The sequence below is a fragment of the Kogia breviceps genome, chromosome 12 (assembly GCF_026419965.1).
Source record: "Kogia breviceps isolate mKogBre1 chromosome 12, mKogBre1 haplotype 1, whole genome shotgun sequence".
NCBI classification, from domain to species: Eukaryota; Metazoa; Chordata; class Mammalia; order Artiodactyla; family Physeteridae; genus Kogia; species Kogia breviceps.
Window position 1 is genome coordinate 90,077,174 of NC_081321.1, and position 15,364 is coordinate 90,092,537.

At 48.3% G+C, this 15,364-nt stretch overlaps 1 protein-coding gene and 1 non-coding gene across 3 annotated transcripts in view; both read right to left on the reverse strand.

Annotated features, from left to right (window-relative positions):
* The window catches only part of LARGE1 (LARGE xylosyl- and glucuronyltransferase 1), a 582,916-nt gene that overhangs the window by 358,158 nt on the left and 209,394 nt on the right, over window positions 1–15,364 (reverse strand). The gene's annotated exons all lie outside the window — the stretch shown is intronic.
* Window positions 9,569–9,707, reverse strand: LOC131767534 (small nucleolar RNA SNORA76). The gene has a single exon (XR_009338741.1). It is a non-coding gene; the product is annotated as a small nucleolar RNA SNORA76 (small nucleolar RNA).

Here is a 15,364-nt window from a genome sequence, read left to right on the forward strand (position 1 = left end):
TGTTTTTTCTTTTGGGCCGTGCCACACAGCATGCAGATCTTAGTTCTCCAACCAGGGATCAAACCTGGGCCCCCTGCAATGAAAGCACGGAGTCCTAACTACTGGACCACCAGGGAATTCCCTATGTTATGTATACTTAACGACAATTAAAACAAGAGGCACTCTACTTGGAAAACCTCAACCCAGAAGTAGGCTGTAGGTAGTAGGTTATCAATATCTGGATGTAGTGCATTCTGGAATAGAGTTTTTCCTGGTGACATAGCAGCTTGTTGAATGGCATATGGAATGTTAGAAAAGAGGGCTCAGTGGTGAGAGAAGGCTTTCAAGAAATGTGGGCTGGCTAAAATATTTTAGAGGTTCTCTCCTCCTTTTCATAAACATACTGAAAACCTAGAGAGACTGGAATCACCATCCGTAGTGATGCCATCCCAGGGGTGCTCCCTAAGCAGTCTTGTTTCTGGAAAGACCGCTCTCTGTTTGCTTGATACCAGCTATGAGGGCGAGAGCAATGGTCACTATAACCTCGCCGTGCCTGCCTCTCATGGGCCTGTCTGCAAGGGGCTGGCCAGAGCATCTGAAATGACACAAGGCAGAGATACTGATATTTTTCAGGTGGCTTGAATCACCTGATGCCTCCTGACTAATGAATATAGTGAGGATGTAGTGGGAAGTTCACCGTTTTTCAACTCAAACTTTTTGGCCACTACTGTTACCTAACAAAATCACCTAAGATTTTTGCATGACCCAATTGATTTAGGTAAATTCGCACACAAAAAGAAATAGGGTTAGGTAGCCCCCCCCTTCGTCCCTTCCAACTATAAAAGCTGACACTTAACCTTATCTCTGAAATGGCTAGTTGTAGTCTTTGCATGGCTGTGGCACCGACTCTGGGGTGGAGAGGCCAGGATGGGGAAGCAGAGAAATCAGAGTTTGGGACTATCATTCGAGACTAAGAGAAGTAGTTAAGTCCTCATTGGGCATCTTCTGTGGATGGTGCTGAGTCCTTTCTGCTCTATATTCAGTTCAGCGAAAATCACCGCGTCCCATAATGTAGTGCCAGAGAGCTGGACTAACTTTCTTAACAATCAACCACCACCTGAGGCAGGAGAGGAAGGAACCACACATTCTATGATTTTTTATTTTTTTTAAGATTTTTCCCTAACATTTTCTTATGAGAGTTTTCAAACATACAGTAAAGGTAAAAGAATTTTACAGTGAACATGTATATCCCTACACCTACATTCTACCATTATTAACATCTTACCATACTTGCTATATCATACCTACCTATCCTTCTAGTCATCCATCAACCCATTTTTTAATTTAATTTTATTTTTTTGAGGTACACGGGCCTCTCACTGTTGTGGTCTCTCCCGTTGCGGAGCACGGGCTCCGGATGCGCAGGCCCAGTGGCCACGGTGCCCATGCTGTCCTCACAGGTCCCAGCAGACAAGGTGGTCCTTATGGGGAGAGCTGTCCCAGTGGCTTCTTAACCACAGTTTCCCTGGCGATCTGGTTCTGGGAGGTTCCAAGAACTGCCCCTCAGCTGACAGTCTGTGCCTCTAGCTTCTCCTGAAATTCTGCAAGGCACCTAATAATGGCAACAAATCCTTTTCTGCTTAAGCTCACGCATTCTCTAGTCTGTAACTGAACTCTAATAGATGGGAGTCCCATGACTAATTACTGGCAGAGGGGGTTTCAAAACCCTGATCTCTGCTCTTTCTTCCACAGTGCACTGCTAGAGTCTCTCTCTTGACAACGTTCTTCAAAGAAGAAAGAGTTGAAAGTCCCATGTTCTATTTTGAGAACATGCACTGGGAATGAACTGTTTGTATTTCTATGTCATATCCTTTGTCCACTTTCCCACACCTGCTGTCCTCATTACCTGGGTTGGTTTAACCGCTACTCAGGAGCCAGGTACTGTGGGTACTTCCCAGGCAGCACAGTGGTGACGACACTGAGAACATTTTTCTGCTCTGCCTTGTGACTGCAGTTGAATCAATCAAGACATTTGTTTCTTAAAAGACTGAACTCACTCTAGGAAACAGAGAAGGATGCAACCTCAAGTGGCCTCCCATCCTTACCTACATGTGGACAAACCCTGAACTTAGAACCCAAAGATCTGGAAATCAGAGCCCAGCTACATCCCAGCTTGGGCTACTGATCAAGCAGTTTTTGAGCTTCCACTGCTCTAGCTCCATTGGCTTCCTTGCTGTGACGAACATATTTTTGGTCTTTGTGCCCGGTTCCTGGCACACAGCTCCTAAAACCGTTGGAATTCTGGAATGATGAGTGTCCTGTGTATGCTAATGAGATGACTGGTGAGTGGGGGACCCCTAGAGAGCGTTAGGATGGGGTCTGGTCACCAGAAAGACCAAGGCATGATTACAGGGTTGCAACTTTCAGCCTCCTCCCTTGCCCAATGCCCAGGGAGGGGAGAGGGGCTGGAGACTGAGTTAAGTACCAATGGCCAGTGACTCAATCAATCATGCCTGCACAATGAAACCTCCATAAACCCCCTAAGCGACAGGGTCCAGACAGCTTCCAGGTTGATGAACACATCACGGTCCTGGGAGAAGCATATGCCTCGAGAGGGTGCATATGTGATCCCTGCCTTGTTCCCAACTTGTATCCTTTAATAATAAACCAGAGGTAGTAAGTAAAGCACTTCCCTGAGTTCCAAAGATGGGGGGGTTGTGGAAACCCCCTGAATTTATACCCAGTTGAGCAGAAGTACAGGTGCCAACCGGAGACATGTGACTGGAATCTGAAGTGGGGACAGTCTTGTGGAACTGAGCCCTTAAGCCACGGGGTCTGAACTAACTTTGGGTAGTTAGTGCAAAAGCATTAAATCGTAGGACAACCAGTTTGAGTCCTGAGAGTCAGAAAACTGGTGTGGGAAGAAACTCCCAAGCATTTGCTCTCATAGTGTCGTAGGTAAAAATTGTGTAGACTTGTTCCTCCAATAAGACAAGCACAGTCCTGCCACAGGACCTTTGCATCTGCAATTTCCTCTGGCTGGAACCGGTTCCCTTTTTTTATCTGTATGGTGAGCACCCTCACTTCACTCTAGTGTTTACTCAAAAAGCCTTCCGTAATACCTGGCATATCTTGAGTTTTCTTCTTATAGCACAGATATGATTCAGTCTTATAACCAGCCATCTCTTGATATCCGTGGGGGATTGGTTCCAGGACCCACCCGTGAACACCAAAATGTCAAGTCCCTTATATAAAACGGCATAGTATTTAACCTATACACATCCTCCTGTGTATTTTACATCACTTCTAGATTACTTATTATACCTAATACAACGTAAGTGCTGTGTAAACAGTTGTTGGCGTGCGGCAAATTCAAGTGTTGCTTTTTGAAATTTTCTGGAATTTTTTTCCCAGAGTATTTTTGATCTATGGTTGGTTGAATCCATGGATGTGGAACCTGCAGATACGGATGGCCGATTGTACCTATTTTCCACGTCAGTATTCCCGGTATCTGGAATGGTGACTGGCACATAGTAGGAGCTCAATAAATCTGAACAGTGAATGCATGCCGCCTGTCTGCATGTTTAGTGGGGATCCAGGGCCCTCATCTCGAAACCTGAGGTCACAACGCTGACCTTTGACAACCACCGTAAATATCAACTGAGACGGATTATACGAAAAGCCGTGACAGTGAAACATGTGCCCAGCACGTGGTGGATATTTTTTAAAATTTACTAATTCTAGGACAAATTGTTTTTCACATTCTGACATCTCTGAAATCAAGTAGCCTCCAGCAATAACTAGAGAGCATACAGCAGTAGTAACACAGCTGCACCACTAGCACATTCACAATAGGTGCACAACAGGTGTCAGTGGCTTCCATGAAAATCCTGGAGACAATGATGGGGGTGGGGGGGTCACTTTTTAACCCCTATCCCCCAAATGGTTGTGGGAAGGGGCAGGTGGAGGGGTCCAATGTGTCCACAACATTCCCAAAAGAGGAGCCAGGAGTAGGCTAGCTCCACAGAGCTGCAAAGTGGGCACAAATGCTTTCTCAGGATTCTTACAAGAAATCTGATGCTCACAGCGATGTGGAAGACAGTACAATGGAGAAAACACAGACGGCAACGACACCGTAGAGAAGGGATTCCAAAGAGTGAGGCTCAATGCGAAGAAGCTTTAAGAATACCTGAACCGGGACTTCCCTGGTGGCCCAGTGGTTAAGAATCCGCCTGCCAGTGCAGGGGACACGGGTTCGATCCCTGGTCCGGTAAGATCCCACGTGCCACGGAGCAACTAAGCCCATGTGCCACAACTACTGAGCCTGCGCTCTAGAGCCCACGAGCCACAACTACTGAAGCCTGCGAGCCACAACTACTGAAGCCTGCGCGCCTAGAGCCTGTGCTCCACAACAAGAGAAGCCACCGCAGTGAGAAGCCTGCTCACCGCAACGAAGAGTAGCCCCTGCTCACCGCAACTAGAGAAAGCCTGTGGGCAGCAATGCAGCCAAAAATAAATTAATTAATTAAAAAAAAAAAAACCTGAACCAACATGTTTGCCCATATTTTCCTTCATATGTAGGCATAGCAGTAATATATGATAAAACCCACCTAACTAGGTCTAAAAGGGCTCTTTCAATAAGTATGGGGATATATGTATAGCTGATTCACTTTGTTATAAAGCAGAAACTGACACTCCATTGTAAAGCAATTATACTCCAATAAAGATGTTAAAAAAATAAAAAACAATAAGTATAAAAGATTCAAAGGGATGAGAAAACATTGTGTCATAGCTTAATTAAAAGCCTTTTTAGGGCTTCCCTGGTGGCGCAGTGGTTGGGAGTCCGCCTGCTGATGCGGGGGATACGGGTTCGTGCCCCGGTCCGGGAGGATCCCACATGCCGCGGAGTGGTGGCTGGGCCCGTGAGCCATGGCCGCTGGGCCTGCACGTCCGGAGCCTGTGCTCCGTGGTGGGAGAGGCCGCAGCAGTGAGAGGCCCCCGTACCACACACACACAAAAAATCCTTTTTAAATGTCTTGGCTTTATATAAAATAATGTTGTGTCTTACAGTTGGCAGCATCTAAGATTAGGTGATATAGGAGATTTGTTTGAGAAAAAAATTGAAACAAAACTCTAAGGCACTCTTGACCTCAGATATTCCTCTACTAGTTCATCCATTGACTTAATATTCCTGTATTGAATTCCCACGTGTATTTTCAGGCCTAATTTAAATCGCACGTTTCCCCGGGGGAAAGAAACAAATCTGGGTGTTTCTCAAGGACAATGATCTCTTGAAGGGTTGTCCTGGGGCCAGCAGTATCAGTATCATCTGGAAACTTCTTAGAAATGCACATCCTTAGGCCCCCCAAGCCTCCTAAATCAGAAATTGGGGGAAGGGGGAGTTGTTAGAACCAGCCCTCCAGCTGATTCTGATGGAGTCTAGAGTTCCAGAAGCCCTATTTCAGGAAAATCACCCAGCACCATATGCCAGCAGCTTTATCACTCAAGTTCAACTACTCACTGAAGTTTAACTAAAATGTCCTGGTAATTCATCCTATGCCAGGCACTGTGTTGGGGGACAGATGCTGCCTTGAAATCTGAAGACGTACATGTGCAAATGAATAAATAAAATATAAAATAGAATGAAATGAAGGCTGATAGAGGTACCAAGACCACACTCCATTCAGGGGACGGAGGACAGATGCTGATTCGAGAGTCCGGGTGGACTTCTCAGAGGAGGTGGCAATGTAGGGTAAGAAGGTTTTGGATAGGTTTTCTATGGTAGAGGAGAGAGATGCACTTAGGAACTAGGACAAGCAGAGGGCGAGAGCACATTCAGAGCCCCAGGAGCATAGGGGGCCATCAGTCAGGTGTGCTCTGAAATCCGATTAATTCGACACCCACTCCCCCCACCCCACCTTTACATGCTCACCACGCATTCCACTTGCGGCAAGGCCGGCCAAGTTGCCAGCCCAGAGCCACTCTCCCTCGTCTGCTTAGGAAGAGAACCCGGCTTCCATTCAGGGGAGTAAAGCAGCCAGAGAAAAGACTGTTTACCCGACAGCCTCTAGGGCAGCTAAGCATGGCTGTGGGACTTCAAGGAAGGCCACCCAGAGGCACTTTGCCCTCTGAGATGTGTGCCCGTCCTGGCCTTCTCCCTGCTTCTTCTTGGCTGCTGGCCTGCAAGGATGTTGACACCCAAGAGCCACGCTGGACACTGAGGTGCTTCGGCGCACAGCTGAGGATGGCAGAACCGCGAGATAGTATCCTGGGATCTAACGACACCGTGAAACTACCGCACCACGCTACAGGGCCAACACCCTGACTGCTTGGACGTGAGAGAGAAATAAGCTTCCCTCTGGTGAAACCACTGTTACGGGGGACCTGCTGTCACGCCATCGAGCCTAACTGTCACGGACGCACCACGCTCTTTCCAACGGCCTCCTTTGAATCTGCAAAACTCCAGGTTCTTCCTCCTGTGGCGGAACACCTCTGCCCCCACTCCTCACCTTCCTCTCCACCTACTGCAGTTCTTCTTGAGAACATTATCACAGACCCGCCCAACCCTCTAGCCTGACAGCAAAATAAGGGCATCATTTCCAAGCACCTTCACCCACACTCCCTGTAGCACCTTCATCCCCCCTACACCTCACGGCTCAAAGCAGGACCCAGGTACCGACTACATCAGCGCCACTTGGGAGCTCGTCAGAAAGGAAGACTCACCAGCTCACCCCAGGCTTCTGAATCAGAGTCTGCATTTTAACAAAATCCAGGGAAATGTGTATGTCCATCGCAGTCTGACAGACATTACCGTCGTCATCATCTTCACCTACAGCTGCTCACCTCCAGACCACAGATTGGGAAATGCATTCTCTGGCTACGCCCTCCTGTCCCTCCAGGTCTCTCATTCTTTGTCAATCTTTGCTACAACTCTAAAAGCCACCTACACCGTCCTGAATTGCTACTCACTCCTCCCTGGACAAAATAATTACCTTCACACTTCCCTGCTTTTGTTTTATTTAACTGCTTCTGCCTGGGATGTCCCCTGAAGCCTCTGACCCCCCGTGGATCCACTCGCCCTCCAGTGTGCTATCAGTTCAGATGCCACCTCCAGACCACGAGTATTTTGGGGAGAGTGACTGAGTCTATACCCCATCAGCAAGGTGGTACAGCAGTGGGCTCTGGAGCCCACGCCACTTACTGGAGGGCAACTGAAAACATTTACGGCAACTTGTCTCTGCCTCAGTTTCTTCATCTGTAAAACTCAGATAATCATGGGACCTATATTTCACGGGGCAGTTCTATCAAGTAAAGGATGTGATGGAACTAAAGAACTAGGAACAACGTTTGGCACATAATAACTACTTAATAAATGCTAGACATTAATCCTGGACGCCAAGCCCTAGCATGGGAGCAGACACACGGTGTGTTCTCAATCCATGTTGACTGAATCGAACTTGCAGTTTCTGCATTGACTTCTGTGCCTTCATTGTTCCTGGGCTCACGAGACTACCACACCCACTCTTCTCCACAGCCCAGAAAAAAGTCCAAATCCAGCCCCCCACAGGGACATCATTTAGATGAAAGAACATTTTCTGCAGCCATCCCTGTCCTCGGGGCCTCGCCAAGAAACAGAAAAGCGGAGCAATATACATGTTAAGTGGAACTTGTCTCTTTGCTCTCACTTCCTTAGGCTGATCTCCTGCAGCCCAGCAAAGGGAATTAGACAGCAGAAAGGACAGGAAAACATGGGACCCGGACATGCTGAAGCCCAAAGGACTCGGGTCCCAGGAGGAAATGCAACTGCAGGCCCACAAGGCTGCATGGAAATCAGGACAAAGGGCTTCTCTCCTCGGGAATGTCTTCAAGGTAGGAGGTGGGCTCCTGCCCCGGTCCCCTGAACACCCATCAGCCAGTGCCTACGAAATGCAGCCATGGGTCTATGTGGCAGGAATAAGAAGGTGGTTACAAGGCAGTCCCTGTCTGCAAGGGCGACTGGGACAGACAGACAAACTGACAACTATATGGGGTGTGATAAATGCTACTAAGGGTACAGGTGCAAGACGTGAGGTAAGCAGGGAGGAGAGGCACGTTACCAGATCAACAGGACTGCAGGGGACGGGGGTCCAAGGAAGTCTTCCTACAGAGAAGACCCTGAGGCTGGGTTCTGAATAGGAGCTAGCCTGGCAAAGAAGGCAGGAAAAGGCATCGGAGGCAGCAAGAACACAAGATACAAGGACACGTCGGGGTAGGCTGAATAACAGTTCCCAAAGATGCCCGAGTGCTCATTCTTGGAGTTGGCGAATGTTACATTGTAAGGCAAAAGAGGCTTTGTAGGTACGATTAAAGATCGCGACATGGGGAGATCACCCGGGATTCCCTGGCTGGACCTGACACAATCATAACATCCTGACAAGAGACATGCAGGAAGAGCTGGCATCGGAGAAAAGGTCACTGTGAAAACAGAAGCAGAGACTGGAGACATGCGCTTCACAGATGGAGGCAGGGGCCACAAGCCGAGGAATGCAGCCCTGCCGACACCTTGACATTAGCCCAGAGAGACGGATGCTAGACTTCGGACCTCTAGAAGTATACAAGAATAAACCTGTATTAATTTAAGGGGCTAAGTTTGTGGTAATCTGTTATAGCAGCCACAGGAAATTTATACACATACACTGTTTGAGGTACACCTTCAGGAATGTTAAAGAAAAATGTCAGAAAGATGAAACCAGCTGAGGAGACAAGCCACGGGCCAGATCACAGAAGGATTTGTGTACCAGGCTGAATTATCCTCAATACAGAGCTGCTGGCTAAAGGATATCAAGCGGAGGGAGGAGAGAATAAGAGCGCTAAAGCACTGAATCATCAAACTTTTAGGTCTTCAATCTTAGGAATTACCACATGCCCGATTCCCCATTTTTATCGCCTCTCTCATTTCCTTTATCATAGGCTGTAATGACTTTACGAAAGGAAGGAATAACCGGCTGGTAGACGTAACGATTTCCAGCCCCCCACCCCCAAATCCATGCAAATGTTTCCAAAGACGCACACCTGTATTTGTAGAGCTGCGATCCGGGATGAGTACGCATCAGTGGACAGCCGGACGGCACCGGAAATTGGGAGCTTTCCCCGAAACTCTGACCAGATGATTACCGTAATATGTCTAAAAAGGCCGCGTGCTGAAATAACCACCCCCCGACCCCCACCTCGAGGAAGGGGGAAGGCAACGGACAGGCTGAGTGCTCGCTCGGGGCCACAAGCTCGGTGAACACCCGCCTCGCTGGATTCGCTGAGGATGCTCGATCGTCACCCTTCTGGGCACGCTCTCGGTGCCACCGGGGGGATCCCGGAATCTCGCGTGACCAAGCTCCAGTCCCCGAGCACAAGGCCCATCAGAGAACCCAGGCAGAGGAGACCATCCCTCTGTCTTGCACCTACAAGCCTCTGCCCAGCGTCTGCACACAGAACGGCCTTTACAAGTACAACTGCAGGCACTCCCAGGCTCCCTGTCCTCCTACCCTCTGTGATTCACATCCTCCCTGCAACACACGCTTCTCCCTCAAGGCCTCTGTCAGCCATGCCCTTTGCCGAGTGTCACTTGCTGCCAAAGGAATCATCTAAGGTGGCGTCTAAGCAGCCCCGGATCTGAACAAGCTGGATTTGCTCTGGCACTGCCTCCTGACCCCTGAGGCCACAGGACAGGCCCTGCAGAGGTTCCAAGGCAGTGCGCCTTGGCTGTGGCCAAAGCGGGGGACCCAAAGGGAACGGTCCTCAATGGAATGATTTCAAAAACCGCTAGCCCTACACCGCCGCTCAACTCCCTCCCAAATGGGACACCCCCAAAATGGAAAGCCATGTGCGCCTCCCAGGCATCTGACATTCCCCACAGCCCCAGAGGGCTCTATGGTATTAAAACACCCAAGATGCCTGGCAACGCTGGGTACGTGTGGAGTCTTCAATCTGAGCTGCTGTAAACAGTGCTGCTATGAAGCCCTCTGACAGGCTCCACTCTACCCAGCTCCACCTTTTCCTTTAGAATCTGTATGTGAGAACGGTACATTCCTAAAAATAGAATCACTGAGTTAAAGGGTAAGCACAATTTATAGTCCTTGGGATGAACCAACAGTTTACTCTCCAGAAAGAGCAATGCTGATGGGACCAGCAACTCAGAGTCGACGGCCGTTGATGGAGCCCTGGCTTTATTCCAGCACCGAGGTAGGCACCTCACTTCTGTTCTCTCTTTTCAGTATCCCACAAAGCTCAGTTACCCCCATGCAATTGATGCAGAATGTGAGGTCATAAAACAAACAAAAAAAAACCAACTGGCCCAGGGCAATACAGTTCTTCTGAGACAGGGCTGGGAGAAGAATCTAAGTCCCGGATTCCTCCAGTTCGGTGGCATCTGCTGAAATTACTCAGATCTTTGAGCTTTCCCACACGACTGCAACAGCTTCCATTTATTAACGATAACCACAGGCCAGGTTCTAGACTGGGTACTTTATTACGTACACTCCCACATCCAAGCAAGTCAATGAGGCAGTCAAAACGATGCTGCCGCCACTGACGAGAAGAGCACCGACCCGCTCCTGCATGCTAATAATATGTTCGAGGCATTGTGCAAAGCACTTTATGTTCATCTATTATTTTAACTCTCTTAAAATCTATAAGCGAGACATTAAGAGGCCCAGTTTATAGATGAAAGGATTGAAGCTCTGAAGAGTGACTTCCCTTAAGGGTCCCACAGACTATAAATGGGAAATACATCCATCAATAAATGGATTTGAACACAGGGCTGCCTCCCAAACCTAAGCGTTTCATCTCAATGCTAGACTGCCCCAACAGCCAGCATCATCCGGTGGGTGGCGAGGAAGAAGGTTTCTAAAGAAGATGGTGAGAAAAATCAGCATTCCATTTTGGTTCCTCTTCCCCGCGATGTGCTGGCTGTGTGTAGTTTGATCTGTGCTGCGTTTATTTCAACGCCATCCGACTGACTGGCTGCATACAAATGCAAGTCTTTCTCTTCTGAGGGCTGCTTCCCCTTATAGCAAGGGAGAATCACAAGGGTCGGCCCACATCCCGACACAGGCCTCCAATGGCTGAGACGGACCCTATCATCAGAGCCCGGGAGAGGACAGGAAGGCCCCCTCTCGGGGCGCCCTCTGCAGTGCAGAGGCAGGAGTAGAAAGATGAGGACTCCTCGAAAGTGGCAAAAGTAGCTCTGTAGAAGGGGACCAGCGTCAGGCTGGGAAAGAAGTCAGAGGTTCAAGTCCCAGCTTTGCCAGCAACCCACTGTGTGACCTGGAGCAAGTAAGTCTTGGCCTCATGAACACTAATAAAATTATTAAACAACGTGATGTAATTTTGGACTCCCCTGTGGAGGCAGTGGGGGAGACTCTTAGCAAAGAATGACCGAATAGCTTTAAAGAAAGGATTCAGCAAATCAAGACAAGATACCTGGGTCCTAGATCATTTGCACAACTCACCTACCATTAGAAGTTCTTGTCCTCAAAATGCACAGGTATAAACCCATGCATTGGCCTTTGTCTGCCCTAAGGCAGCTACCATCACAGAGTCTTCAGGATCCTACACCAGTTCACATCCTGGTAACACTGAAGGTTGAAAGCAGACTGAAAAAGAAATCATTACCTCCATCATCAAGTAAGAATTCACTCATCTCCAGGAGATGCAGAGTTGGCACACAGAGACCCATTCCAGCTGAATAATGTTATGACTAATAAAGAAATGGGAGGAAGGGGAAGAGCCACTCTCCTTCCTTACTACCCTGATATGAGTGGGATGTGCCTTCCCCTTTGTCGTCCTCCTGCCAATTGCTAAAGGGACGCCTCCCATGCCCTCTGGCACCAACAGGCTGATGGTTTTACTGTGTGTCCCTCAGTCAAGACACACGGAATGCCCAGATGAGCAGGAACAGCATTTGACCTAAAATAACAAAATTCATAAAGTCAAGTTTGGCTTTGCCAGAGATGCTCTTTTCACAGTAACTTTGGAAGTCTCCAGGTGTTAACAGCTGGAACTGGTTCTCAGGTTCCTCTTGCTGGGGTTTACAGCTACATTTGCAGTGTGCACCCGAGATTTTCCAAGCACACAGGACTCCAGGCACATATGCATCAGCAACCCTCCACCACCACCTCTCTCCAATTGCTCTGGCTTCCCGGCCAAACTTACTCCCTGCTCCCAGTTCTTTGGAATCAAAGGAACTTTTTTTTAAAACATCAAGCTGCTTGGGGAAAAAAAGGTGTCAATTTGTAAATTCCCTACTTGGCCCTGTCTACCTGCAAAGATACAGAAAAGTCCGGGGGAAGGGAAAGAAGAGGATTGTGTTTCTCTTTTTAGTCTCCAGATGGAGCTGACTCCCACTGGCTACCCACACACCCAAGTGGCTGATATCACTGTTGTGATTTTAGTAGTGCTGTGCAGGCCTTGGGCAAGTACCCCCATGAAAATCAACAACAGCGAGCACATCTGAGAAAGCCAGAGAGAGAGAGAAATGAGGGAACCAACATGTCCTTGGCTCTGAAAATGTCTGCAGAATCTCCAAGCAGAGACTCATCAAACGGACATTTGTGCACATGTGCCAGCTGGACCAAGCCAAGGTTTTTCAGAGGTGGAGACACTCGAGCAGGCTGACGAAGTCCGAAGGGCTGAGAACGATGCGGCCCCAAATATCACCTTGTAGGACCCTTGGGAAAAAGGTCTGTGACCATTTCCCAGGAGGGATAGCTCAGGACTCAACCACCACATGGCCTGGAGGAGAAAAAGTGCCTTCAGTGGAGCCTGGCACTGCCACGTGACCAGCCTCCACCGACTGAAGAGGAGCTGCTGACACTCAGAGGAGCTGGCATGTATAAAGGAATCTAGTTAACATGACGGTACACCAGAGCCTGAGTCCATCCACCAGAAAGGGTGCCGTAGAAGGTGGCAGTGGTGGTGAATGTGTCCACAGAGACCTGGATGGAGATGTCAGCCTGAACCTGTCTTACTTGGCTTTGCCAAGATGCCTGCCCTGTGTCACACACCTTAACCTAGACATCATGTAACATGTCTCCTGAGTCACTGTATCTCTTCAGGTGACTGTCATTGTAGCAGGTTTCTAGGACTGCCATAACCAAGGACCACAGAGTGTCTTAAGCGAGGGAAATTCACTTGCTCGCAGTTCTGGAGGCTGGAAGTCCCAGAACAAGGTGTTGGCAGGGTTGGTTTTCTCCTGAGGCCTCTCTCCTTGGCTTGCAGACAGCCATCTCCTCCCTGTATCTTCACATATTCCTTTCTCCCTCTGTCTGTGTCCCAATCTCCTCTTCTCATAAAGACAACGGTCATACTGGATTAGGACACTCATGCTGTCCATACTGGACAGCAGTCATACGGGACGTGACCTTAGTTTACCTTAATTACCTCTTTCAAGGTCCCATCTCCAAACATAGTCACAGTCTGAGATATTGAGGGTTAGGGTTTCAACATAAGAATGTTGAGGGGCACAAGTCAACCCATCAAAATCATTACCATCTTTATACCACTGAGGGACACGAGACACAGGAGGTAAACGACTTCTCAAAAGCCGTATCACTCATGTGTGGCGGACCTAGGATTCAAACCCGTATCTCCTAGACCCTAAAAACATGATCCTTTTGCCCCGAAAGAGCTGCCTCTGACCAGTGCTCGGGCTGGTTCCATAGCCTCCCAGAGAGTCACAGATCTAAAAAGCGTTGACACTGGGACTTGCACCCAGGGTCTAGATAATTTTACCCCCAGTGGTTAATTGCATTGAACACGCCAAGACTACTCAGATTAAAACTGCTCTTTGTTGAGCCAGTGACTGTCTATCATCACAACTCATTCTCCTCTGTTCAGAGTTGTCCAGACACCACGACTGGGTAGTTCTACACGTTCTCCACTGCAATGCACCAATTTTAAAAAACCCTCATTGCAGGCCATTCAATGGTAGAATCAGGACAACCCTCAGAGAACCCCCATGTGATTGATGTCTGTTCTCCCAATTGGATTTCACGCTTCCTAACAGCCTCTTAATGGTGCCTAGTGGAAAACCTGGCACGGAGTAGCCAGCTCATAAATATTTGTTGGATACATGAATGTATGTATGCATGGATGGAGTGCTCAAGGCAACCTCAAAAGACCCCTCCCAGTTTTAAATTCCATGATTCTGCTGCAGGAGGTGACACTGGGATTGCTGCTTGATGGCTAAGGATTGTATCAGACCCAAATCAGTACCTTTCCTTCACACAGTGTAACTTCCTCGACCCAGCCAGCAGGTCAGGGCAGCATCACCAACGGAAACGGAAATGCCCTTGAGGATAATGTCCCTTGCCCAGGTACAGCATGATAGAGAGCCCTGGGACCAATTAAACTTCCCCCTTAGAATTAATCACAACCCTAACTTGATGTTCTTTCTTCTCTCGCCAGACTCTTACTAGGTGGAAAAAAGAAGAAAAATTTCACAGTCATTATCTAACTCCACTGTCCCCGGGGTCTGTGCTCCTATTTGGAAAATGCAATCGTCATTCAACAAATGTCTGTCTGAGTACCTCTATAAGCAAAGAGTTACCATGGGCAGTTTCCAAAGAAGCGGAAGACGATAGCTCATGGAGGCAAGGCATTTACAAGTAATTCAAGGAGGTAAGAAATATTCGAGAATGCAGAATAATATAATGCAAATTATATTAAAATGCATTTAGTTTTTAAGGAGTCAGTGAATCAAAGAATTACATGGGAAACCAAAACTGGAAATCCTGGCCTTGACCCCAGGACATAGCTAGATCTGGGTCTAACGGATGACCGTGGACATGGTTTGACCCGGGTACTGAACAACTTAGGAGGAACGATGGTTTAAATTAAAGGCGCAGAAGCCCTACTACGTGTCATGGAAAAAGGGACAAAAAGGAGGTGGGGCTGTCTGGGGAAGGAAGCCGGAGCTGACAACTACAGGGTGCAGGGGGCTCCTGGGGGACCACGAATGGTCCTTTCAACTGAGGTGTTTAGACCGGACGCAATGGGCTCCAGAAACCCATTCAATTATCCGGAGCAGAGGAACAAAAGGATGCAAGTGGTTTCTGAGGAATTAACAGCACTCCAAGTGCACTGCTTTGATTGGAGCAGAATGAATCAAGGAAGGTGGCCCCAACGGCGAGCATGATGATTCAAGGGCACTGAGGAGGTCTCATACACTACAGAGAGAGAGAGCAGATTTCTTTTTTTGGGGGGGAACTGGGAGGGGACATTTATTTATCTATTGAGTGTCTGTTATGTGTGAGGCATGGCTGTTGTTTGGTGGAAAAGACAGGCTTAGGCACAGGCCACAGGAAACGGAGACCACAATCCAAACACCAAATAGAAACATACACAGTAAATT